The 27,121-nt window shown below is 36.4% G+C and overlaps 1 protein-coding gene across 13 annotated transcripts in view; it reads left to right on the forward strand.

Moving 5' to 3' along the window:
• MPP6 (membrane palmitoylated protein 6) overlaps positions 1 to 27,121 on the forward strand; it is a 111,034-nt gene that overhangs the window by 13,139 nt on the left and 70,774 nt on the right. For 4 of the 13 annotated variants that reach the window (XM_033192534.1, XM_033192536.1, XM_033192545.1 and 1 more), the window contains exon 1: positions 8,746 to 9,257. The exons of 8 other annotated variants lie outside the window; for them this stretch is intronic. The gene's annotated coding sequence lies outside the window, so the exon portion shown is untranslated. Of the gene's footprint in view, positions 1 to 8,745; positions 9,258 to 27,121 lie in introns of those variants that run through there. One more of the 13 variants, XM_033192538.1, reaches the window with a different exon arrangement.

Consider the following 27,121-nt stretch of genomic DNA (forward strand, 5'->3'; position numbering starts at 1 on the left):
TTGGTAATATTTGAAGCCATCTTTGGTTGTCACACCTAAGGGTGGGATGTAACTGACATCTAGCGGGTAGAGGCCAGGGTTGTTACTGAGCAATTCATTGGGACAGACCCCACAACAAAGAATTAATCTGGCCCCAAATGACAGCAGTGTGAAGATTGAAAAAACATGGAATATGGAGTAGGCAGGTTCTTCCCTGGACACGTTTGGAGACATAGGTCAATTTTTTTACTTCCTTTTCTTCTAGGCTTGACCAGATATCCTACCAACAGCGTACAATACCATATAGATTCTTACTCTTTGTTTCATTGTGTTCTTATCTTAAGGGTGTATCTTAGACACTTCAATTAAATATTTCTCAATATTTCTACCCATCTTCATTTAGGGTTGCTTTTTTCTGCTAAGTTTATTTTTCTGTTTTATCAATTTATCTCTTGAGGGATCACTCTATTTTTAAATAATTGAGGGCCTCGTGATGATGTCTTAGATATTTTCTTTTACATTTTCATGTACTTCAAGTCCCAGGTCTGGGTTGAGCTAGTTCTCGAGTCCAGATTTTTCTCATTATAGTGTTTGAACCTGTTCTGATTTTTTAGTATATAAAAAGTTTAAACAACAAGGCCCTTAAGGGAAAAACTATCTTGGAGTTCTTTTAGAATAATTTTATTCTTGCTTACAGATAAAGATTGCCATACATTTAACAGCTACATACAGAAAGGCTGTATAATGGTTTATAGCACTGAATGGAAAACACTGAAATTCTAGAATGAAACAAGGTTTGCAAGAACTTCTGTTTGGCTTTATTGTTTTTGTTAAGCAGAGCAAAATAATTCATAGTATGAAGATAAAAGTTGAATGAATGTATCATAATTGAGAAAGGGGTATGTTTTTAGAAAAACAGTTTATTTTGTCCTTATCCCACCTCCATTTAATGTTGATGTAAACATATTGGCCATTTAATATAAAATATAATTCCAGTCTGCCTATGTATAACAACTACACTGTACAATAAAAAGAGATGGAAAGCAAAAGTATTTCTATACTGTAGTGGTCAGGATGTGATTTGTAGATCCAGATTTTGTGTGTGTGTGTATTTGGAAAATTTGAGAGGCAAAGTTCTTGAGTAAGTGCAGATCTTTTAGTAGACACTTCCTGTCTGCTTCGTATACGCATCAATTATATCGTCATCTTCCATTTTCACCTGTACAGATGTTTCATTAATTGGCCTCCCATCACATCTAAAACCAAGTTGCCTCATTGATAGATCAGTTGTTAACAATAGGCTCTCATTAGTTTGCTACGTGATGCACTCTTGAGCTGTACCACTGAGCCATTCCACCTCACCACTACAACTCTGTATGGTTATTTTTTTGAGTCTTGACTCCTTTCTTGGGCTTTTTGTCAGCCATGGAAAGCATTACTGTTGCAGTTGCTGCCTCTCAAAAGAAGTTTTAGGTACCTCATGCATGTGCACACAACCAGCATTAGTAAGTAAGCCTGTTTTAATTCTGGAGATATTTTAACTAAGAAATATTTAAGTGTATGAAGAGACTACTTTTCTGAGCATAGAAATTTCAGGGCAGTCACATGCTTTTCTGTATTCTTCATGCTCTGAACAAGCTAGTATACCTGGAGGGAGGAATTTATGTTGGCTATGAGTGACATAGTTCTCCCATCACATTACTTATTTATGATCAATTTATTTTTAATTAAGCTTTTAAAATTATTAATGCTACATGACATGCAAAGTTAAATCAGCATGGAAGAATGAATGTACCATGAAAGTTAAAGGTTTCTATCCCTACTCTTACTTCATAGAGTTAATCATGGTTAGTAGTTTCAGATTTAGTTATATTAGTAAAGTGGTTCTCAATTCATGACTGGCATTTTTGGCAATACTATACTTTGCAATGCAGAATTGTCCTGACCTGAACACTACTCAGTGTTTAGTGTCCCTTAATATTTAGTTTTCTACCATAGTTACTGAGACAATAAAAAATGGCATAGTACATTTCCAAATGCTCACTAGGGAGAGGTGGTGTGGTAATTTTCAAAAATATACATCTTAGCATATGTTTATGTTTTCAATTTTACACAGTAACTATTGACTCTAGTATGAGTCATTTTAAGTGTGCACAGACTTCTTGAGGGAGGTGCAGAGAAAGTCCACTTGGGAGGAACTGTGCTTACTTCTAAAGTCTTAGATTTTAAGATTTTTCAATCTTACCTGCTTTCTTTCCTGCTAGTATTACTTTCTTGTGTTTTCAGCTACCTGTCTTTTTGTGTTTTATGATTTTTGAATTGTGTGCTCTTGCTTCGCTTGGTTTTATTGAAGGAAATTCCGTGCACCTCGGTTAGAGGACACATTCTTTCCAAGTCTTGCCAAGGCTTTTCTTTGGCATCTTTGGAAGCCACTGACCCAAGATCACTTTGTAGTTTCTCTCCTTGGGGTGTTCTGAACTAGGTAGGTATATTTGGAACCCTGAATCCTTGAGAGTAGGCTGTGATTACTAATTCTCAGGTGATATTCTTTCTGCTAATATGGAGTCCAATCTGAGACAGGCCGACATCCTTATTGTCTTCCTTGGCCAACAGGCATGTTTTTATTAGACTACTCTTACAAAGTAGGGGTTAGTCCTGTAAGATCTTAGCTTCATGTGGGGAAGTCTAAGTTGCATTCTTCGTCTTGAACAGGCCAGGGTCTAAATGGCAGCTTCTGAACTCCTGGGTACTGAAATCCTAAACACCCCAGGGCAGTCATAACTTCAATACCTACTTACTAGTTTGTTTTCTCCCCTTCTTGTTGGTCCACAGGGATGTTCTTGGGGACTTTTTTTTTTTTTTTTAGAGGATGTTTTCAGTGTTTTATTTAGCATTTTTAAATGTTTTGTGAGAGAAGTATCTTCAATTTTTCAACTGTACCTTCTTTGCCAAAACAGCAAACTTTTCTTATCTGTTTTCTAACTTCTAAACAGTTCCTAAAACTTCTGGTTTGCTAATCTCTTTCTCTTTTATTTCTGTCTCACCTCCCCTCCAGTATTATTGCTGTTTTATTCTTTTTTAAAATTATAGACCTGCTTTGTCATTTTAGTGGGTCCTCAGGAGGGAGGGAACGTAGGCATATGTGTTCAGTCTTCCACTTTAACTGGAAGTGTGTCTAATAGTTTTGAGGTCTACTATGCCTATTAGGGCCAACTGACCTGAGGAAAAGTCAGTGTAAATGCCTTTTGATTTAACTGTCATTTTAAGTTTGAACTTAAAAAGCATAGTCTTTGGCTATAAAAGAGGGACAGGATCGAGAATGAAGGATGACATTCAGACCATTATGCAATTGAGCAAGGCCTCACTGAGATGGGGGGCCAGTGTGCAGCTTGACCTACGTGGGCTCTTACCATAAAGTATAACTATATAGAGCAAATCACATTACAATGATGAGAAACCAGAATTTTAAAATTTCATTCAATTACTATTTATTACATGTGGTGTGTCTGGAATAATACTAAGAATTAGAGTACAAAAATAAATAAAATGCCATATCCACAGTGAGCCCACTAATTTTCTGTAGGAGATAGACATGTAAATTAAAATACAGTTAGTTATCATTATTCAAGATAGTTATGGTGTATAAAGTCTCTGCAACTGCAGAATTATCAAATACTGAGCTGTTGCTTCTAGGGAAAATGCGGGGTTAGGTTCCTGCAAGTCTTTAATCACAATATTTCATCAACTGGTCAATATATAGCCTTTTTTATGTGTTTTTCTCTATAAAGATACTTTATTATATATTATTGATTCATTAACATTGTACTCATAGCCAAGCTCACTATAACTCATGCCTCAACGAAGCTTGTCTAATATGTACATTTTTCTGTAAGGCACACCAGAGCCTTCTCATGATAAACACTAGATAGCATTTCAGTGCTATGATTGGGGACCATTTTGTGAAATCAAAAAACAGAAAAATGCAAAAAAAAAAAAAAGTGGCACAAAATAAACTATAAAAAGGATACTTGCTTTTAGTATGAGAGCCGAAACAAGAAAGCAGAGTGTTGCTTTGTTCCACCTCAGCTGGGACTGTGCAATGTTGGGTGATTCAAATTTTTCACCAGTCCGTGCATATCCACTAATGACCACAAAAGCTCTATAAGTATCGATTATTGGATTATAAGTAAATTTTAGCAAGTAGGCAAATTCGCAAACACAGAATAATGAAGATCAACTGTACTCTATAATGTGGTAAGTGCTCTATATTGTAAATCTGCTAGGACGGGTCAGGGAAGTCTTCATTTGAGACAATTAAGATGAATTTACAGCAGTATGAAGCAATGAATCTATGGAATGGCAAATGGTCCAGTGTGGTTGGAATAAAAGGGCCCCTGTAAGGAGAGGCAAGTGGGGATGTTTGGAGTGGTCAGCTAGCAGAGGAGAATGTGAAGGCCCTTATGCTATATTAAGGAATTTTGATTCTGTAGGTGATGGGAAACTTGAATGATTTTAGCCAGGGGAGAAACATGGTCATATTTGTATTTCAGAAAGCACACACTGCTAGTGGTATTGGGTATAGATGAAGTAAGGAAAATAAATATAGGCATACCTCAGAGATATCATGGGTTCAATTCTGGACCACTGCAATAAAACACATATCACAATGAAGCAAATCACACAAATTTTTTTGTTTCCCAGTGCATGTAAAAGTATGATTACACTATACTGTAGATTATTAAGTGTATAATAGCATTATGACTAAAAAATGTACATACCTTGATTTAAAAATACGTTAAAGCTTAAAAATGCTAACAATCATCAGAGCATTCAGAGAGTTGAAATCTTTTGCTGGTGGAGGGTCTTGCCTTGATGCTGATGCCTACTGACTGATCAGGGTGGTGGTTGTTGAAGGTTGGAGTGGCTGTGGTAGTTTCTTAAAATAAGACAAAAATAAAGTTTGCCACATTGATAGACTCTTTTTTCATGAAAGATTTGCTGGTAATATGTGCTGCTGTTTGAGAACATTTTATCTACAGTAGAACTTCATTAAAAATTGGAATCAATCCTCTCAAACCCTGGTGCTTTACCAGCTAAACTTATGTAATATTCTAAATTCTTTGTTGTCATTTCAACAATATTTACAGCATCTTCACTAGGAGTAGATTCCATCTCAAGAAACCACTTTTTTTGCCCACTTGTAAAGACCAACTCCTCTTCTGTTAACGTTTTATCATGAGATTGTAGCAATTCAGCCTACATCTTCAGGCTCCACTTCTAATTCTCATTCCCTTACTTTTTCCACCACATCCACAGTGACTTATCCACTAAAGTCTTGAATCCCTCGAAGTCATTGATGAGAGTTGGACTCAACTTCTTCCAGACTCCTGTGAATCAACATTTTGAAGGATGTTTTGACCTTCTCCCATGAATCACAAGTGTTCTTAATGACATAAATGGTGAATCTTTTCCAAAAGGTTTTCAATTTGCCCGCATCCATCAGAGGAATCATTATCTATGGCAGTATTGTCTTATGAGATGTATTTCTTTTTTTTTTTTTTATTATACTTTAAGTTCTAGGGTACATGTGCATAACGTTTATATCATGTATAACTCCCCAATGCAATCCCTCCCTCCTCCCCCCTCCCCATGATAGGCCCCAGTGTGTGATGTTCCCCTTCCCGAGTCCAAGTGATCTCATTGTTCAGTTCCCACCTATGAGTGAGAACATGCGGTGTTTGGTTTTCTCTTCTTGTGAGATGTATTTCTTAAATAAGATTTGAAAGTCAGAATTACTCCTTAATCCATGGGCTGCAAAACAGATGTTTTGTTAGCAAGCATGAAAATAACATTCATCTCCTGTACATGTCTGTCAGAGCTCTTGGGTGATAAGGTGAGTTGTCAATGAGCAGTAATATTTTGAAAGGAATCTTTTTTTCTGAACAGTAGGTCTCAACAGTGGACTTAATAAATTCAGTAAACCTTGTTGTAAAACGATGTGCTGTCATCAAGGTTTTGTTCCATTTATAGTGCACAGTTAGAGTAGTTTAGCATAGTTTTTATGGGACATAGGATTTTTCAGAATAGTAAATGAGGATTGGCTTCAGCTTAAAGTCACTACCTGTATTTGCCTCTAACTAGAGTCAAACTGTCCTTGCAAGGTTTGAGGCCAAGCGTTGACTTTTCACTAGCTGTGAAATCCTATATAGCTAATACAAAGCTATTTTGTCTGCACTGAAAATCTATCTGTTGTGTAGCTTAGTCACCACCTTCATCAATGATCTTAGCTAGATCTTTTGGGTAACTTGTTGTAGCTTCTACATCGGCACTTGCTGCTTCACCTTACACTTTTATGTTGTGAGATGATGTCTTTCCGTAAACCTCATGAACAACCTGTGCTAGCTTCAGACTTTTTTCCAGTAGCTCTTCGCCTCTCTCAGGCTTCATAGAATTGAAGGGAGTTAGGGCCTTACTCTGGATTAGACTTTGGTTTAAGAGAATGCTGTGACTGGTTTGATCTCTGGACCACTCAAACTTTCCCCATATCATCAATAATGCTGTTTTGCTTTCTTTTCATCACAGTACTCATCTGAAACACTCCTGTGTTCACTGGAGTAGCACTTTTAATTTCCTTCAAGAACTTTTCCTTTGCATTCACAACTTGGCTGTTTAGCTCAAGAGGCCTTTCAGCCTCTTTGCTTTCAACTTCCCTTCCTTATTAAATGTAATCATTTCTAGCTTTTGATTTAAAGTGAGAGACTTGCTACTCTTCCTTTCACTTGAACTCTTAGAGATAATTGTAGAATTATTAATTAGCCTCGTTTCAATATCGTTATGTCTCAGGGATTAAGGAGGTCTGAGGAGAGGGAGACGAGGAATGGCCGGTTGGTAGACCAGTCAGAACACACACATTTATCGGCTGTCTTATATGGGGATGATTCATGATGCCCAAAAGAGTTAACAGTAGTAACATCAGAGAGCACTGATGTGATGGATGTGGTAATTACCTTGACCCGATCACCATACGTTATATGTATTGAAATATCACCCCATGAATGTGTGCATTTATTGTCAATTTTAACAAGATTACTGATCATAGATCATCATAACTGGCATAATAATAATGAAAAAGTTTGAAATATTGTGAAAATTACAAAAATGTGACACAAAGACATGAAGTGAGCACATGCTGTTGGAAAAATGGCTTCAGTAGACTTGATCAGTGTGGGGTTGCCACATTCAGTTTTTTAAAAACCACAATATCTGTGAAGCACAATAAAACGAAGTGCAGTAAAATGAAGTATGCCTGTAGAAGGTTTTAGATATTCAGGTGAGAGATGATGAGAGAGTGAACTAAGGCAGTGACAGTGGAGATAGAGAAAACGGGATATTATTTGAGAAATATGCAAGATTTAAATTAAAAATTCTTCATGACAGGTTAGATAGAATAAAGGAGATCGAACAGCTATTCATGGTTGCTATGAAGATAGGCAATACGGGAGGAAGACCAAATTTAGGAAGTAACATGATAATTTCTGGATATACTCATTTTTGTGGTGCCCATGGGAGATTTTCTGTAGAGATGTAGGCAAGGAAATATGAATCTGAAGCTTGGGTGATACAGCTTTGAGAGACATCAGCTATATGTCTACTGTGTCAAGCACTGTCCTAGTGCCAGAGGAGACGGAACAATGAGTGAATTTTTAGTGAGGGGAAACATAAGCAAAAAATAATTTCAGATGAGTACTGTGATGAAAATGAAACTAATAGGATGGCGAGTGACTATATAGTAAGGGTGGTAGCATAGTTTAGAATGGATGTTTGGGTTTACTTTCTGGGGAGGTAATAGTTACACTGTGACAAAATGAAGAGAATATTGGTATGTGTGCGGATCTCTGGAAGGAGCATTTCAAGGAGAGAGAACAGAAGATGGTAAAGATGGGAAATGAGAGATGGGAGATGAACTGGTCTAGTTTGAAAAGAGAAAGGAGCCCAGTGTGACTGGAGACAGCAGACAAAAGGAAAGAGTTGGAGAAGTTGAACACAGAGAGGTAAAATGGGTGCCAAATCCTGAAGGCTCTAAGCGGCCATGGTCAAGAGTGTGGCTAGTTTTCTAAGTACAGTGGGGAAGCCTTTGAATAGTTTTAGCAGGAGAGTAACAAAATCTGTTTTATGTTTCGAAATGATGGCTCTAGCCACTCTGGGGAGAATATTGTTGAGAACTAGAGTGAAAGTAAGGGAACTGGTCAAGTGACTACTACGGCAGACAGGCAAGAGATGATGGTAGCTTAGAGTAGGGAGATAGCAGTGAATGGGCAAGGGAGTCAGATGACTTTTCTTCAGTCACCTCCTTTGTGACTGAATTGAAGAACCAGTTTATCATTGGATCTGTTATGAATTCTAGGTATTTTTGTAAGTACATATGTAAAGTATTATTTTGAAAACAGGCCCTATCAGTGAAATTTATTCTAAAATTACATAGTTTTGAGATTCAAATTAGAATACTTAATAAACTATCTCAGTGATTCTATAATCATATTTCACATTTATGAATGTTTATTAGGTGTGTACAACATTTTCAAACAATTTTGATTCATTATACTACATATTTTCTCGTAAAATAATGAAGTTTTGACTTGCTTTGTTAATTGGTGGTTGGGTAAATAAAAATTTGTTCAAAGCAGGACTACTACATTATGAGAGTAAATTGGCAACAGTGCTATTTTTTTGAGTTCTAAAAAGAAAAAAAAAGGACTCTCCATATATCTAGCTTTCTCCTATGTGAGCTAAATATCCTATTTAACAAGGATATTTCCGGACATAGTAGGAAGCTTGGACTATGGTAGGGAGAGATTGGGGATTAGTAAACCAGTTAAGAGACTTTTAGAGTAGTCTAGGCAAGAGAAGATTAGAAACTCTAAACCAGACAGTGAAATTTTTAGAGTGAGATTGTGATGATTAGAAACTCTAAACCAGACAGTGAAATGTTTAGAGTAAAATTGTGATGAAGATTACTTTGAGACTTTTATGAAGTAGAATGAAAATATTTGAAGAAGAATTAGATGTCTGGGGGTTAGGGAGAAGAAAAACATTGGATGATTCTGAGATTATAAGCATCAGAGAATGGGTAGTTGGTGATGTCATAATATAAATGAGAGGTAGAATCTGTAGTCGTGGTAGACTTGGTTAGAGTCAATGAGTAGTTTTGAAAATGGTAAATTAAAGGCACCATCTTTGGGACTCCCAGGGAAAAACGTGAAGAAGGCAGTTGAAGAAAGGTGAGTGCTGTAACTAATACTTGGAAATTATCATCATATGGAAACTAAATGAAGCCTCAGAAATAAATGAGATCACTCAAGAAAAGAATGAAAACCTGAGAGATAGCATCAGCAGTGATAGTCTGTCCTTAAGTAGAATGAAGACGGAGTGTGTGATTGGTTTGTCAGTTGTCATTCCTGATCTTTTCCAAGAAGTTTAAGGAGAGCTGTGGCTGAGATGGCATGGGTGGAGAACTGGAAAGATAATGCACAGCACAGACTACTCTTTGAAAAGTGTGGTGGGGAAAAGGAGAGAGATAAGGCTGTGACTTAGAAGTGAGGTTTCATATAGGGATTTTTAAAAGTTATTATTTAAGGATGGAGAAGATGTCAGCATATTGGTAGATGCAGAAATATCAAATGAAAAAATATTGAAGTTTTAGAGGAATAACCCATGGATCATGGTCCCACAGTGGGTAGGAGGAGTTGATTGATTGACAGGTAGTAGCCTTGTAGAGGAGGAAGGGCATACCTTCTCCTGAGATACAAGGAATAAAGAATGGTGGTAATGTGTTTGATTCTGCAAGTGAAAGGGAATTTCAATAAATCGTAGGTGATAGACTCTTTTTTTACTTTTTCTTCTGACAGAATAATCTTTTAACAATTTAGTGTGGTAAATGTTTGAAATAGAGAATATGAGAGAACTTGAGAAGGGGCAAGTAATAGAATTGTGCAGCAGTATTTGGGAGATTCTTTTTGTAGGACCAGGGCAGTTTAAGAATATTGCAATATTTGGGGATAAGAATAGGAAGGCAGGCCCTGGAATGGAGGAAAGAGCTGTGGAAAACAAGAGGTGAGGGGAGATGGTTACTTCATGATTTGCCTAGGGCTACCCATATTAAAATATGTGCGGGCAAGCTATTTCTAGGCCAATGGGCAGATCTTTTCACTGAGTCCAAATGTGAACTACATCATTAATGCTGTTTTATCAAACCAAAGTATATAAAGGAAATTCTGTTAAAGCAGAAAATTATCATTATGGAAAAGGACTTGTGAAAAGTTCTACAACATTTGAGACAGGTATTTTCATGTAAAGTAAATTTACGAAGGACAAGTTATTGTCTTTTTAGTTCATATTTTTAGTTCATTTTGTTACCAGTATTTTCAAAATGTACCCAGCTCAATCTTTAATTGTTAGAAGTGAAGGGCTAGCAAGGATATCCAGTTGTCTATAGTGTTGATGCTTGCCATAGAGAAATTTGCAGTGAGAAAAGTGATTTCATCTATTTAAAGTGTTCTTTCACTGTATTGAACAAATTATCAGATTGCCTAAGTTTCTTATAACCAGAAGTCTTTCATATAAGAAATGTGAGGTTAAAACTTAAAATAACCTGTTCATTATAGATTGTATAATCTGCTGTTTCACTGAGTTAGGACCTCTTTGGACTTTGCGAATTTCTGAAACTGTGCTAAATAAATAAGGCTATTATGAGCAAGGTTGTATCTGGACACACAGAATCAAAGTTTTCTAGTATTTGAACTGTGTTTTTATATTCCATCCTAGGATTCTGTGTATGGTGTGTCTGTGTTTCACTGTCTTGTTAATGTGAGCATTCATGTCCAGAAGGGATGACTGGGAGGCATTATACCTTTGAAGAAGATAATTTGTTTCCAACTTATTTTTACTGTCAAAAATATTTTTTGTGCTTATTTTTAATGCAGTGCTTTGTATATACTTTTGTGAAATATTTCACCCAGTACTTTAAAGGGTGATATAAGCAAAAGTAAAAAACACACTGAGTGTTGAACAAGGCAGGAATAAAATAGTCGTGCATCACTTAACAAAGGGGATACATTCTGAGAAATGCATCATTGAGTGATTTCATGATCGTGCAAACATAGAGTGTACTAACACAAACATAGATTGTACTACCACACACATAGATGGTATAGTCTGTTTTACATGTAGGCTGTTTGGCCTGTCATTCATAGGCTACAAACCTGTGTAACATTTTACACCTGTGGCTTACCATGAATGTAGCTTGCAGAATTGGAAGTTGCTCTGGGTGAGTCTACTATATGTAGGCTATTATGGCCTGTTGTTCCTAGGCTACAAACTGTACTCTGTGACATTTTATACTTGTGGCTTACCATGAATGGAGCTTGCAGAACTGGCAGTTGCTCTGGATGAGTGAGTGGTGAGTGAATGTGAAGGCCTAGGATATTATTGTATGCTACTTTAGACTATAAGTAATTTATTTTTAAAAATTTTTTCTTCAGTATTAAATTAACCTTATCTTACTATAACTTTTTTACTTTATAAACTCCAACTCTTGTGTAATAATACTTAACTTAAAATACAAATGCATTGTACAACTGTACAAAAATATTTTCTTTTTTAATGTCTTTATTCCATAAGCTTTTTTTTTTTTTTTTTTTTTAAGATGGAGTCTTGCTCTGTCACCCAAGCTGGAGTAGAGTGGTTCAAGTGATTCTCCTGTCTCAGCCTCCCAAGTAGCTGGACTTATAGGTGTGCACCACCACACCTGGCTGTTTTTTGTATTTTTAGTAGTCGAGGTTTCACCATGTTGGCCAGGCTGGTCTTGAACTCCTGACCTCAAGTGGTCCATCTGCCTCAGCCTCCCAAAGTGCTGGGATTATGGTCATGAGCCACTGCACCCAGTCCTATAAGCTTTTTTCTATTAATTTTGTTTTAACCTTTTAATCTTTTTTGTTAACGAAGATGCAGACACATTAGCCTTGGCCTACACAGGGTCAGGATCATCAATATCAGTGTCTTCTACCTTCACATCCTGTCCCACTGGAAGGTCTTCAGGGGCAATAACACCCATGGAGCTATCATTTCCTATGATAACAGTGCCTTCTTTTGGAATCTCCTGAAGAACCTGCCTTAGGATCTTCTTGAGGGGGTATCACTCTTTTCAGAAATCTGTTCATGGTGGTTTCCTTGGGTTTGTTTCTTTTTTTCATCATAGATTTGCTTATAAGCAGATATATGAACATTCCTGTCTAGTAATGAAAACCTTTCATTGTCGGGGTTCATGTTTTCAAACTTTTTAAGGAGCTTGTTGAAGTCAGCAAAAACTTCTGTTAAACCTTTCACTGTACATTTTCTTGAGATAATTTTTCTTTTTTTTTTTTTTGAGACGGAGTCTTGCTCTGTCGCCCGGGCTGGAGTGCAGTGGCCGGATCTCAGCTCACTGCAAGCTCCGCCTCCCGGGTTTACGCCATTCTCCTGCCTCAGCCTCCCGAGTAGCTGGGACTACAGGCGGCCACCACCTCGCCCGGCTAGTTTTTTTTTTGTATTTTTTTAGTAGAGACGGGGTTTCACCATGTTAGCCAGGATGGTCTCGATCTCCTGACCTCGTGATCCGCCCGTCTCGGCCTCCCAAAGTGCTGGGATTACAGGCTTGAGCCACCGCGCCCGGCCGAGATAATTTTTCAACTGCATTATAATTTTTTGGAACCACTGTTGTGTATGTGGTCTGTGGTCGACTGAAATAATGTTATGTGGCACATGACTGTATCCAAATTGATGAGGTAATTCTAGTAGCTTATAAAATATCTTACGTATCAAGATCCATGTCATTTCCCCCTGAATCAAGGGCAAAGAAGAAAAAAGATCTGTTATTTTAAGTATAACATATTCAAATATAAATTATGTTTGATTATAGGTCAATAATTTTTGAGCCCCAGTTTCTTATGAGAATGGAATTGGTAGTGTGCCAGTTAAGGAAAATTTAGAGTGACACTAGATAAACATGGCAGTAAGTAGAAGCAGTTCGTTTTGTATAAGTTAAATCATTACGTTTATAAATGTAAAGAATAGCCGTTTAACTATTTTTATAGGTTTTTAATTATAGTTTTTATATCTTAGGTTGTAGTTGGATGTTTTATTGAAATATATTTCATGTCAGTATATAGAAAAAATAATTTAACAAACCATGTCATCTAAGGATAACTTTGTGTTCTCCAGGTTTCTGTCCTCAAGCGAAAAAATCTTGCCTGTTTTTAACTCTAGAAAAGTGGTTATAATTATTTGATTTTTCAGCATGCAAACTAGTACTATTTACACATTTTATATATACATACATGTTTTTTAGGTTTTTATATTTTATTAAAACTATTAATGCACATATGGATGAAAGACCAGAGGTGCTCCCCAATTCTATTTCTGTTTCTTCCTCCCAGGAGGCTACTACATTGAACATTTTTAGCTGATTCTTTTGGTATGTCAGTAAATGGTGTGCAAATGTTGCTGATTCTTGATTTTTTTGGTTTTAACCATTATGGAGGATGAGGATTTAGCTCTTTTCATTTTCCTTCACCACATATACATATCATATACTCTTCCAATCCCTCAGTTCTTTCACCTAATTATATTCGTAATTTTGATTAGATTAGTATTTGTTAGCAGATCCATTAGTAAATTGTAGTTGGTATTCTCTATTCCTGTATTTTCATTTTCTCAGACTTAATTTATTTGCTTCGTTTTTTGTATATACTACTTGGCTATAATTCAACCCCCAAATCTGTGCTTGTTTTCAAAATCAACTCTCAGTGTGTTGATTCAGATTTGTCAACTTCATTTTCTTGAAGATGTCACTCCTGGAGCCTTCTAAGCTGAATACAGATTCATTTTCTGTAGCTGGTGTACACATGTCATCAATCTTCTCGGAAATCATCTTTGCCTTTTTCATGAGTTGGGCCTTCTAGATCCTGTATTCTCTATCTCCCTCTTTGTTTTGCTTGTTTCATGCTTAGAGAGCAGCATGTCTTTTGTTTTTGTTTTTGTTTTTAATCTTTCTGAGGAATAGTGTTTGTGGTAGGTTAATTTTGTGAAACCTTGTGAGCAAGACTGAAAATTGTTTTTAACTATCCTCACACTTGATTGATAGTTTGGCAGGGTAAAGAATTCCTGGGGGGAAATGTTTTTAAAGGCATCATTGCATCATCTTCTATCTTTAGATGTCATCACTGAGCAGTTCAAAATCATTCCTGATTCTTGACATGTTATTTTTTTCTTTTTTCTCAGTATTCTGATATTTCACAACAAAATATCTTAACATGAGTCTGTTTTCATCTGTTTTGCTGGGCGCTCAGTGTACCATTTATTCCAGCAACTTACGTCTTTCATTTCTGGAAAACGTTAAATATTTCATTATTGTTTTTCTCCCCTCCGTTTTCTCTCTCCTTTCTTTCCAAAACCCATCTGGTTTAGATGCCCTCTAATCGGGTTCTCTAATTTTCTTCTATTTTTCTACTCCTCTGCTTTTCTACATTTTGTGGTATTTCCCCGTATTTACCTTCCATGATTTCCGTTGAATTTTTTCTTTCTGCTTTTGTATTTTTATTTTCTAAGAGCTCTTTTGTTTCCTCTATAACTATCTTATTCTAGTTTCATGAGTACAATATTCTTCTTTTTCTTTGATAATTTTTATGACTGTTGCTTTTTTCAACCTGAGTAATTTTTACCTATTTATTTTAATCTCTTTCATTTACTAGGCTTTTCTCAGCTGTTCAGTATCCCAAGATTCTTAGCTCATTAAGAGTCAGGGGCTAAAAACTTGATGCTCTGATTTCATGTTGAATGTTACTGTAGCTAGTTTGTAGCTGGGTTATTTGGGGGTAATACCTGATCTTCATGTCTGTGTCTTTCTTGTTGACTGGTCATATTCTGTAGAGTATGAAGAAGACTTCACATCTGCCTTGAAGGTAAAGACCAAGCTGAAGGCTTCAGATAGTCGAGGGAGAATCAGGTGGAGGGGTTTGCATCAGCATTTAATAATCCTGTCTTCCATATTATTTCATTGTCTTTGGTTGAGAGGTACCTCTTATCTTACTCTCTCCAGAAAATAAGCCCCTGGTTTTCAGTCCTGTGTAGTGGAGGAAGGTAGGTGATATAGTTTGGCTTTGTGTCCCACTTATATCTCATCTTGAATTGTAATCCCATACTACATGACGTGGGAGGGACCTGGTAGGAGGTAGTTGAATCATGAGGGTGGTTTCCTGTTCTCGTGATAGTAGGTAAGTTCTCACAAGATCTGATGGTTATATAAGCATTTGGTATTTTCCCTACTGGCACTCATTCTTTCTCCTGCTGCCCTGTGAAGAGGTGTCTTCCACCACGATTGTAAATTTCCTGAGGCTGGGGAGCCATGTGGAACTGTGAGTCAATTAAACCTCTTTTCTTCATGAATTACCCCATCTTGGGTCATAGCAGCACGAGAACAGACTAATACAGTAAGAAGGCATCCCTCTGCAAACTAGGAAGTGAGCCAGCACCTTGATCTTGGACTTCCCAACCTTCAGACCTGTGAGAAATAAATTTCTGTCATTTAAGCTACCCAGGCTATGATATTTTTGTCATAGCAGCCTGAATTAACTGAGACAGTGAGATTAGGACTAGGTGAGAAAACCAGCAGCTTTGCTGCCCAAGAGTTGTGGAGTGACTTGATTCAGGCTAGGAAGGAAAGAGAAGACACACAAACTAAACCTGCGACTTTGCTGGTGAAAAGTGGTGGATTTGGTTGGAAACAAATAGAGAAAACCTGCTGCTGTGCTAATTTGACATTGTGGCCCAGCAGAAATTTAGTAGGGAAATCCTAGAAATGAGAGAGCCATGGAAGGGTTAAGATGAGCTCTCCACATAGGGAGACCCAAGAGAACCTGGAAAAAAGTGAAAGCTGATGGGGACTTGAGAACTGGTTGCAACTTTGAATGCATTTATTTCCCAGTCCATCGCAGCTCAACTCACTGAGAGTGAAGTCTTATAAACTTGAGGTTTTTTAACATAGCCTTTGCTGATTTGGCCACAACATTGACTCAAATTGCTGTTGGAGTACAAGATTGGTCCAGCATTAAGCTTTACAGACATAGGTACAACCCCAGGAGAGAGAGACTAAAATGTAAAAATAAGAATTAAAATGTTAAACCGATGTCCTGACAGCATACCTTGGAGGGAAACCGATTCTGCAGTTTAAGTCCAGAACAATTATTTAAAAACTCAATAACTCTGAAAAAAAATAAATAAATCTACAGTTACTGTTAAGGGTTCCATATTCAACCCCAAACTGCTAGACATGGCAAAGAAAAGAAATACCGGGAAAACGTGACTCATCATCAGGAAAAATAGTCAATAAAACTGACTCTGACTGGGCTCAGTATTGGATTTATTCAAGACTTCAAATTGGCTATTTAAAATATGTTGAAAGAATTAAAGGAAAATATAGTCTGGGCATGGTGACATGTGCCTGTAGCCCTAGCTACACAGGAGGCTGAGGCGGGAGGATTACTTGAGCCCAGTAGTTCAAGGCTGTGATCACACCTGTGAATAGCCACATCAGTCTAGCCTGGGCAGTAAAGATACTGTTTCTTTCAAAAAAAAAAAAAAAAAGGAAAAGAAAAGAAAAATACGTGAACAAGATGCTAACAGGACACAATAAATAGAGAACCTCAGTAAAGAAGCAAACTCGAAAAGAACCAAGTAGAGATTTTAGATTTGAAAAGCACAGTGTTTGAAATGAAAATTTCATTGGGTAGACTCAACAGATTTAAGATGGCAGAGAAAATATGAAGATCAATAAAAAGTATTTGTTCCAACAAGAGAAAGAAAAGAGATTTGTAAGAATAGGGAACAAAGCCTTGGAGACCTGTGGGACAATGTCAAACATTCCAACATACATGTAATGGGAGTTTCAGACAGAAAGGAAAGAGGGAGAGAGAAAAAAATATTTGAAGTAATAGTGGTCCCAAACCATCTCAAAGTTTTACTAAATTTTGTTCGAAAATAAAACCTAAAAAGAATTTCAGTAAGATGAAGTAAGCACACTATACCCTAACATGGTGGAGAGAGTGAGCTCTGGTCCTTTCAGCTTCTGAAAAGGGCATTCCTGCCAAGATGGGGGCTCCACCCTCATGAACTTTTCTAACCCTAATCACCTCCCCCAAAGACTCCACCTCCAAATACCATCCCACTGGGAATCAGGGTTTTAGCATATGAATTTGGGAGGGACACAAATGCCTAGGCCATAGCATTGATAAAGCTTCAGTTACCACCAGCTGAGCTGGGCCCCTGGGGAGGTACATGGGGACAGCCCTAGGCAAGAAGGCCACAGAGTCACACTCTTACCTCAAGCTCTAGCAGTTTTGCAAGAATAAATGTGCCTCATTTTTCTAACAGTCTTTGGGCAATTTTCAGCACCCTTAAAAGGCTGTCTTTGATGATGATGTCCAGTTTTATATTTGCTTTTTGCAGAGGGGAACTGTCGATTTCTTCATGCCAGTATTATCAGAATTTGAGTAATGTTTTTAATAAAAGATTTTCAACGTTTTAATATTACTGAACTTTCATAGTCACAACTTAATTATCAAGTGAAAGAAATCATTGTGATATGGGCAATATTGTTTCTAATGATGCAATTCATTAGGATGTTCACTGCAGCATTTCTTGAAGACATGGGAAAAATAGAAACAACTGCCATGTTTCTCAGAAGCTAAATAAACTACACTCATTCTATGAATCTGCAACAGCTAAAAGAATAACATGGTTTCATATGTACTAACCTGAAAAGTTCTCCAAAATACATTTTTCTGTGGGAAAATAAGCAAGTTTCATATATCACTAATATAGTAAGATAATACTTGTATAAATATAGTAGCATATTATGTTTTAGTTATATTTAAGTATTTATAGAAATGAAGCATACATAACAATACTTCATATTTTCTATAGGTACAAATATGTAAATATATAGGAATAGGTCTGTAGAGACATAAAAACAAAGTGTAACAGGCATTATTCCTAGGGAAAGAGCAGAGATGGAAAGCTGGCCGAGTTAAAAAGACTCTTGTCTCTATCCAGTAATACCTGAAATTTTTTACAAAATTAATTTATGTATACCTGTGTAATGAAACAATAATTTAACAAATGGATTGCCCAAGATATCAGATATGTATATGGAAAGTCGATATGAGGATTTCTAGAAGTTTCTATACAAATTCAAAGGGAATAAAGAAAACCATTTTACCAAATAAAATTAAGCACCCTTATATAAAAGATTTTATTAGGCAAAACATGCTTGACATCATTTCTGAAGTCATGGATTTGTCAACCCAAAGATAATCTCCTTATATAGAACATTTCATCTTTTAAAATCCCATGCCTTATATATTAGTTTGTACTTTTTATCATGGATTTCTTTCCTAATAAGCCATTTCAGTCTGTGTCACATTAAACAATATCTTTTTATAATTTTAACACATACATTTCAAGTTACAAGATTTCTTTAATGGGTACAGTTAAGAATTACTATGAATGAAACTTATTAGCAAATTACTCTTAATTCTTTAAATCATCTTATGAATCAAATATTTTCTGCTAGAAATACTTTAATTACAACCTTCATAGATTTTAAAAGGAAACAGACTCCAAGACACTGTGGCAATAAATGGAAATAATTTATCTTCCACAGTTCTTTTAAGAACAGAATGATTGGCCGGGCGCGGTGGCTCAAGCCTGTAATCCCAGCACTTTGGGAGGCCGAGACGGGCGGATCACGAGGTCAGGAGATCGAGACCATCCTGGCTAACACGGTGAAACCCCGTCTCTACTAAAAATACAAAAACTAGCCGGGCGAGGTGGCGGGCGCCTGTAGTCCCAGCTACTCGGGAGGCTGAGGCAGGAGAATGGCGTAAACCCGGGAGGCGGAGCTTGCAGTGAGCTGAGATCCGGCCACTGCACTCCAGTCTGGGCGACAGAGCGAGACTCCGCCTCAAAAAAAAAAAAAAAAAAAAAAAAGAACAGAATGATTTTATAGGTGATAGGAGAGGCCTTGAGATACTATGTCAAAGTGAATTTAAGTACTATCTTCATATTTTGAGCTCTGGTTTTTCATATTCTAGCATTTGTTGTTGAGATTAGTTTTTCATTGACACTTTGAAAAATTAGTATAGTCACAAAGAGATGGTTGATGAGGTGCAGAATATAGATAAAACAGAATAGCATTTATGTTTTTTGTAAAGTAGCCATTTAATTAGGTTTTTTGTTTTGTTTTGTTTTTTGAGATGGGGTCTTACTCTGTTGCCCAGACTGGTCTTGAATTTGGGCTTAAGCAGTCCTCCTGCCTCAGCCTCCCAAAGTTCTGGGATTATAGGAATGAGCCACTGCTCCTGGCCTGTTTACTTTTATTATACAGGTTGAGTATCCCTAATCTGAAATGCTTGAGACCAGAAGTGTTTCAGATTTGGGATTTTTCTGGATTTTGGAATATTTGCAAATACATAATAAGTTGTCTGGGGAGAGGACCCAAGTCTAAACAAAATTCATTTATGCTTCATGTACACCTTATGTACATAGCATGAAAGTACTTTGATATCGTATTTTTAATTTTGTGCATGAAACAAAGTTTTGACTGTGATCTGTCACGTGAGGTCAGGTGTGGAATTTTCCACTTGTGGTGTCATGTTGGTGTTCAAGAAATTTTGGAGTTTGGAGCATTTCAGATTTTTGGATTAGAGATGTTCAACCTGTATAACCTTATGAGTTCTATCAATGTTGTTTATATTTTTCAAGTAAGGAGATAAATGTGTGGTTAGATTTTTTAAAAATACTACATTGGGGAAAATGAGATTAGAATTCAGAATTTCGTTTTTACTCTATTTTAATCACTCCTTTTGCCACACGTCCTCAGCATTTATACTGGAGTGTTTTATGAGGCAATTCATTATTATTATTTTAACATATAATGAAATGAAGCCCTCTTAATGAAAATGTCATTGCTACAACCTGTTTAAAGGATAGTATGACAATATCTGACAATTGAAAAATCATGTATCCTTTGATCTAGCAATTCTATTTTTAGCTCTTAGTGTTTACTTGCTAATGTGTGTGTGTATATATATATATGTTCAGAGAGAAATATATATATATATATCTCTTGTGTGTGTATATGTATTTGTTTTTGGATGCTGATCGCCACACTAATTACAACTGCAAAAATGGAAGCAGCCTGTATGTCTTTCAGTAGAGGACAGACTAGATAAATTTTTATGCATGCATACAATGAAGTACTAGGTGTCTCTAAAAGAATGAGCTTCAATATGGAAAAATCACTAAGATTTTATTAAATAAAACAGTTGCATTCATGTAAATAAAGATTGATGTATTCAATTTTGTCTGAAAATCTTGTGTAAATTTGTCTAAAACGCTAGAAAGAGATTAGGGGAGAAGATCGTTTTTGTTTTTTGATTTTTAAATATTTCAGTATAATTAGACTACATCTTTTATCACATACATGTGTGTTTATATACATATACACATACATACACATGTTTATATACATATGTGTGAACCTATAATGGATTTTTTTTTTTTTTTTTTTTTTTTTTTTTTTTTGAGGCGGAGTCTCGCTCTGTTGCCCGAACTGGAGTGCAGTGGCCGGATCTCAGCTCACTGCAAGCTCCGCCTCCCGGGTTCACGCCATTCTCCTGCCTCAGCCTCCCGAGTAGCTGGGACTACAGGCGCCCGCCATCTCGCCCGGCTAGTTTTTTTTTGTATTTTTAGTAGAGACGGGGTTTCACCGTGTTAGCCAGGATGGTCTCGATCTCCTGACCTCGTGATCCGCCCGTCTCGGCCTCCCAAAGTGCTGGGATTACAGGCTTGAGCCACCGCGCCCGGCCTATAATGGATTTTTTTAAATGTTATATGTAAAGATTTTTTTACTCGCTTTTCATCAGAACTTTGGCATCTACTCCATTATCTCCTGGTATTCAGTACTATCAGTAATAAATGTCATACAGGTTTGATGATTGTTCCTTTAACATTAACACCTTTTTTTCTGGAAATCCCCACTTTTTGTGTTTTAAATATTCTGCAGTTTCACTTAGTGTTTCTAGATTTGGGCCATTTTCATTCCATCTGCTCTGCACATGGTAAACCCCTTCATTCTAAAGTTTTCGATGTCATTTAAACTCAAATACATTTTCTTCTGTTACTTCTTCAACTATTTCCTCACACTTATTCTCTTCTTGTCTTATGAAACTCTTAATAGGTAGTGTTGGATTTGCTTCTGGGTTCCAACTTCACTCTCATATTTTTCATCTTTGTTCTACATTTGGAAGATTAACTTGACTTGATTTTCTGGATTAGCAGTTTCAACTTTATTCCATCATTAGTCTGCTGTTACATTTTAATTTAATTTTATTTATTTATTTTTTTTTGTAGAAACCCGGTAGCACAATCACAGCTCACTATAACCTTGAACTCTTCAGTTCAAGTGATTCTGCTGTCTCAGCCTCCCAAGTATCTGGGACTGCAGGCACGTGCCACCATGCCCAGCTGATTAATTTATTTATATTTTCTTTTTGTAGAGACGAGATCTTGCTCTGTTGCCCAGGCTGGTCTCAAATTCCTGGCCTTAAGCCGTCCTCCCACCTCAGCCTCCTGAAGTGCTGGCATTACAGGTGTGAGGCAGCATAGCCAACCTTAGATTTAAATTTGACAATAATGTTTTTAAGTGCCAGGAACTTTCTTATTTTTTGGTTGCTCCTTTGCTCCCTTTTAGTGACTTTTTCTTTTATGAATGCAGTAGCGTCTCACATGTCTCTCAGAATGCTAACAAAAATAAAATGTTAAAATTCTCTTCTATTCTCAGCACCATCTGTTTTTCCCCCAGTTTAGTTTGTTTAGTTTTACCCACTATCACTGATGTTTTCTTCAAATGCCTGGTGATACAATTGCTAGGTTTTATTTATAAATGAAGGACTAGGGTGACGATTCAGAATATGTATCTGATGAGGATTTCCTCTGTATTTGTGGAGGCTGCTCCTCCCCTCCTCCCACCAGCCTTCTACCTGGAATGGGAGGCCATGGTCAGGCACTGAGTAAGTGGTGGATTTGTCCTCAGGCAGACTGCTGCTTCAGATTTATAGGCAGAGAGCAGGTGGGAGCCCTGAAAATAACTAAATTAAGAAGGAAGAATACTCTGGATATTGGACTTATTAGGGTAAGGCTATAATGGGAGGACAGAAGAGAAGAAAGTGGCACCACCCCTAGAGTTATTGGGAAATGTAGTAAGGGGAACTTTTGGTTGTTATAACACCTGTGGAAGACAACAGGCATTTGATGAATAAAGGAATTTTTTTTCTCCCTAAATGCCTGTGGTTTCCTGTTTGAAAAACCCTGCTTTGGTGCATTCACTCCTAGGCAATCTCCCTTCCTCCATCCCGTCTCCTCTAGTATCCTTTACAAAGAACCAGATCTACCTCAGCCTCTGCTGTCTTTTTTTTCAGGTTCCCTCATCCCCATTCAGAGCCCTCCCCAAAGAGAATAAACCCTCACTGTCTTTGGAAAGAAGTTTGTGGTATTTAGTCAGGCCAAAATGGGTGCTCTTCTATATGGGATTCCTTCATGGCCCGGAATGACTGCCCCTCCACTGTGCCTGCACTTTGTTGTTGTTGACGCCAAGCTCGGATTTTCTCTAGGAATGCTTTAGGAAATTCAGCTCTACATTTGTTTTAAGGCTTTAAATACTGTCATAAATTCAGTGTTTTTAAGATGAATTCGGTTTGCTTTTTTCCACTAAGATACTTCCAGTGGTATCTCCCCATGTGTCTCATCTTAACACCCTGCCCAACCCATCAAATAAAGAGTTAACTGCTTTCCCGTATTTCCACAATACTAATAATGCAGTAGGAAGTATTGTTCTAGGAGTTTTCCATGTATTATTTAGCAATAACAACCCTGTGAGTTAGATACCATTGTCATTCCCCCATTTAACAGGTGAAAGAAACCCGCTTTAAGAGGGTAATTTACCCAGGTTTTCAGGACTAGGTAAGTGATAGAATGCAGGTTCTTTACCACTGTGCTGTATCACCTTTTTCTGTGATTACTTCATGATGATCTTATCACCAGTTTCATAACATGTGTTTGTACATTTTGGTCTACTCTAATAAATTGAGTTTTTGGAGAACAAATAGTTTGTCCATATATTTCTTCAACATCTAACAACACGTCTGCCTAGCGTCTACCTCTGAGTAAATACCTATGGAATTAGCTGTGCACAGAGTCCTACTTTTCTTCTTTGATTCAATATAATAATACTAAATTACAGTTTCAAGATAGTAGTTTGAGAGGGAAGGTTTGGACAGCATATTGTCATTTTATAGAAAAGTATTTTAATTGATTTAACTAATGTTTTAAATGAACTCTGGTTATGGTCAAATCAGTATGTGAAAATAGTTGCATCAAAATTTAATCTTAAGAAAATGAAATTTCAATCAGTTCTTTTTCTATATCATCTCTTGGAAATGTACTTTACAAAAGAATGTTGCTGCTCTATTGCAAAAACATTAGAAATAGTGCAGGTGACTTTTAAGTGCTTCCTTTAAGAATATGCTTAAATCTTTCCAAATAATGCATAGAATGAGATTTTGTTTTTCATTTCATAGATACTGTAAGTTATGCAACATGGATCTGGTAAAATAATTATTTTATCTGTAAAATGTAAGAGCAGAAGTAATTTTTAACGTCTTATGAATGCTTAATTTAGCTGTCATATTTTCAATGGAAATTCAGTTTGTTGAATTAATTGGGTGTGAACCTATCACCTAATGTGGTTACAAAAGGATTTTTAATATTAAAATAGGCACGGCCTAGTATATTAAGAATAGCTCATTTACTTACAGTTCTAAACCTGGGTAGAAATGCTTTTGTAAACCAGTTGTTACAGAAAAATTCTGGGACAGAATATAGGCAAATAAATACCATTTTTATTACAATTGCTTTACATAATGGACTGTATTGTAAAGAGCTAGAAATACATTTATAGGCAGGAATTATTACCATAAAAGCTTGCCATTTTAGTAGACTAAAGATACCACTTCTATCTTTATGCCTTATTACGCAATTCATGGGAAGTTGATAGCTTTAAGAGTACTACTCTGTAAACAATATCACCTTTTACTGCTTCCAAGTATTACACAATTTTATTTATAAATAGTAATATATACATTTAAAACTATTCTTGATTTTAGTAACAGAAAAATGTAACATTTTTGTGACTGTGAAGCTATGCCACCAGGGAGTAATGATGTCCCAGATGTGGCCTAGTTATTGGGGATGCAAAGATGATTTCTGCACTCACAAGACTTAGAGTTTAGAAAAGAAGTTGTGCATTAAATACCAGAAAATTTATATAGGTTTATCAGAATTATGAAGTATAGAGTACTATGAAAGTATGTATTAGGAGAAGTTATCCTAATTAGGGCAATTAGGGACATTGATATTTTGCCCTTAAAGGATGTGTGTGAATTAGGTATGCAAAGGTGGTTGTGTATAGATGGTGGTAAGTGCAGGGAGGATTTTGCATCAGGGCTGGGATAATACTGGTATGTCTGACGCTGTGGGGTGGTGCAAATTGAATCTAGCAGTATATTAAAATGCTTATAAGCCATAAAATCAAATTTTAATTAATTCCTCATGGGTTATATGTAGATACTAGGCAGTTGTTGTAGTCTGGGTACGATATGATAATGGCAAGGACTCATTAGGGGGTGATGGAAAGAAACTGATAGATTCTAGATTCTAGAAATATTTACGAGGTAGAATTTACTGCTTCCTTTGCTGTGTTTGTTTCTACTCCTACCATTTTTAAGCTTTGAAATACTTTTGAGTATTTTTGTCCAATGTTTCTCTTTAGCTATTCCCTTTGTTCGTGTGGTTTTTTGCCTTCATTAATACTTTGCTGCTGTTTTAATATAGATTGTGAAGAGAAAGAATATAAACTCAGGTAGTCAATCTAACATATTTTACTGAACCCTAGCCCACTGATTTGAAATGTCACCTTTATTGTATGTTGTTTCATTTGACTACTCTGAAGATTTGTCTGTTCCTAGGACAATACTGCACTATTTGAATATACAGTGTTTTTACAGTTGATAGCAGGTACCTCCTTTACATTTATGCTTTCCTAAAAATCATGTTAGCTAGTTTTACATACTTTCCCTTTCAGGTAAATTTTAGGATAAATTTACCCAAAATACTTTTGGGATTTCTATTAGAATTTGTTCATTTTTTTTAAAGAATAATTTGGAGAGAATTGGCATTTTTACAGTATTGAATCTTATTACCTCAGAATGTAGTTCTCTCCATTTAATTAATTTAATTTAAATGTCTCAGCATAATTTTAATGACTTTCATACCTGTCTGAACATTTTAGCCTTATTTGGGTATTACTGTTATTTAGGAAAACTATTGATTTTTTCTGTGTTGCTCTTATGTGTAGTAAGCCAAACTCTCATAAATAACTTCACTAATTTTTTCACTGATTTCTTCAGACCTTTCTGCAATTCCTTGAGAATGCACTTATATCATCTGCATTTCTTAAAATGCTATGTCTTACTACATTACTTAAAACTTAAACTAAAAGTTTGAAAAGTAGTCATTGTAGTGGGCATTCTTGTCTAGTCCCTGACTTCAGTAGTAAAGCTTCTGACATTTCTCCATTAAATGTGATGCTTCATATAGAACCTGGTATAAAATGACTCTTATTTCCTTCTATTTTTACTAAGGTGAGATTTTTCCATCGGAATTGGGATTTGAATTCTGATATATCTTAAGCACTGAGATGAGTTTGGGTTTTTTCCTTATTCTATGATATTATATTAAATCACATTATAATTTTTTAACTGAGTTTTGAAGTCTGTGTAGAAATTGGAAAGCTTTCAGTCTTTTCTTTTTGTTTTAAAAATGTGAATTATCTCTATCTTAAAGCTTTGTTAGGCCGGGCGCGGTGGCTCAAGCCTGTAATCCCAGCACTTTGGGAGGCCAAGACACGCGGATCACGAGGTCAGGAGATCGAGACCATCCTGGCTAACACGGTGAAACCCCGTCTCTACTAAAAATACAAAAAAACCTAGCCGGGTGAGGTGGCGGGCGCCTGTAGTCCCAGCTGCTCGGGAGGCTGAGGCAGAAGAATGGCGTAAACCCGGGAGGCGGAGCTTGCAGTGAGCTGAGATCCAGCCACTGCACTCCAGTCCGGGCGACAGAGCGAGACTCCGCCTCAAAAAAAAAAAGCTTTGATAGAATTTATTCTTAAATCTATCCAGATCTCATGCTTTTTTTAAAGAGAGGACCCTTGGAAACCTTTCAGTTTCTTCTATTAGATCTATTTTCATTTTTTACTTCTTTCTTTGATAATTGACTTTTTTTTAGAAAATCATCTACTTGACTAGATTTTTAAAATAAAGTGTTCATTATATTCTTAAAAGAGATTTAAAAATCTGTACCTACAGTTATTTTCTCATATCATTTCTAGTGTTACTTGTGTCTTGCCTTTTTTTTTATTGACACATAATAACTGTACATATTTATCAGGTACTTAGTGATGTTTCAGTACTTAAACTGTTTAGTGATCAGATCAGGATAATTAGCATATCCACTGTCTCAAACATTTTTCATTTATTTGTGTTGGGAGCATTCGAACATCCTCTCTTCAGCCATTTGAAAATGTAAAATATTGTCAACTACAGTCACCTTATGGTCCTATAAAACACTAGAACTTATTCCTCATATCTAGCTGTAATTTTGTGTCCTTTATCACATCTTTCTACCCCTTCTTTCCCCCATTCTTCCCTGCCTCTAGTAACCTCTGTTCTACTTTCTACTTCTGTAAGATCATCTTTTTTAGCTTCCACATAAGAGTGTGAACATGTGATGTTTAACTTTCTGTTCCTGATTTATTTCACTTAATGTCCTCCAGTTCCATCCAGGTGGCTGCACATGACAGGATTTTATTCCTTTTTATGGCTGAATAGTATTCCATTATGTATATATACCACATTTGCTTTATCCATTTATCTGTTAT

Source organism: Trachypithecus francoisi, unplaced genomic scaffold (assembly GCF_009764315.1).
Source record: "Trachypithecus francoisi isolate TF-2019V2 unplaced genomic scaffold, Tfra_2.0 Lachesis_group4, whole genome shotgun sequence".
NCBI lineage: Eukaryota > Metazoa > Chordata > Mammalia > Primates > Cercopithecidae > Trachypithecus > Trachypithecus francoisi.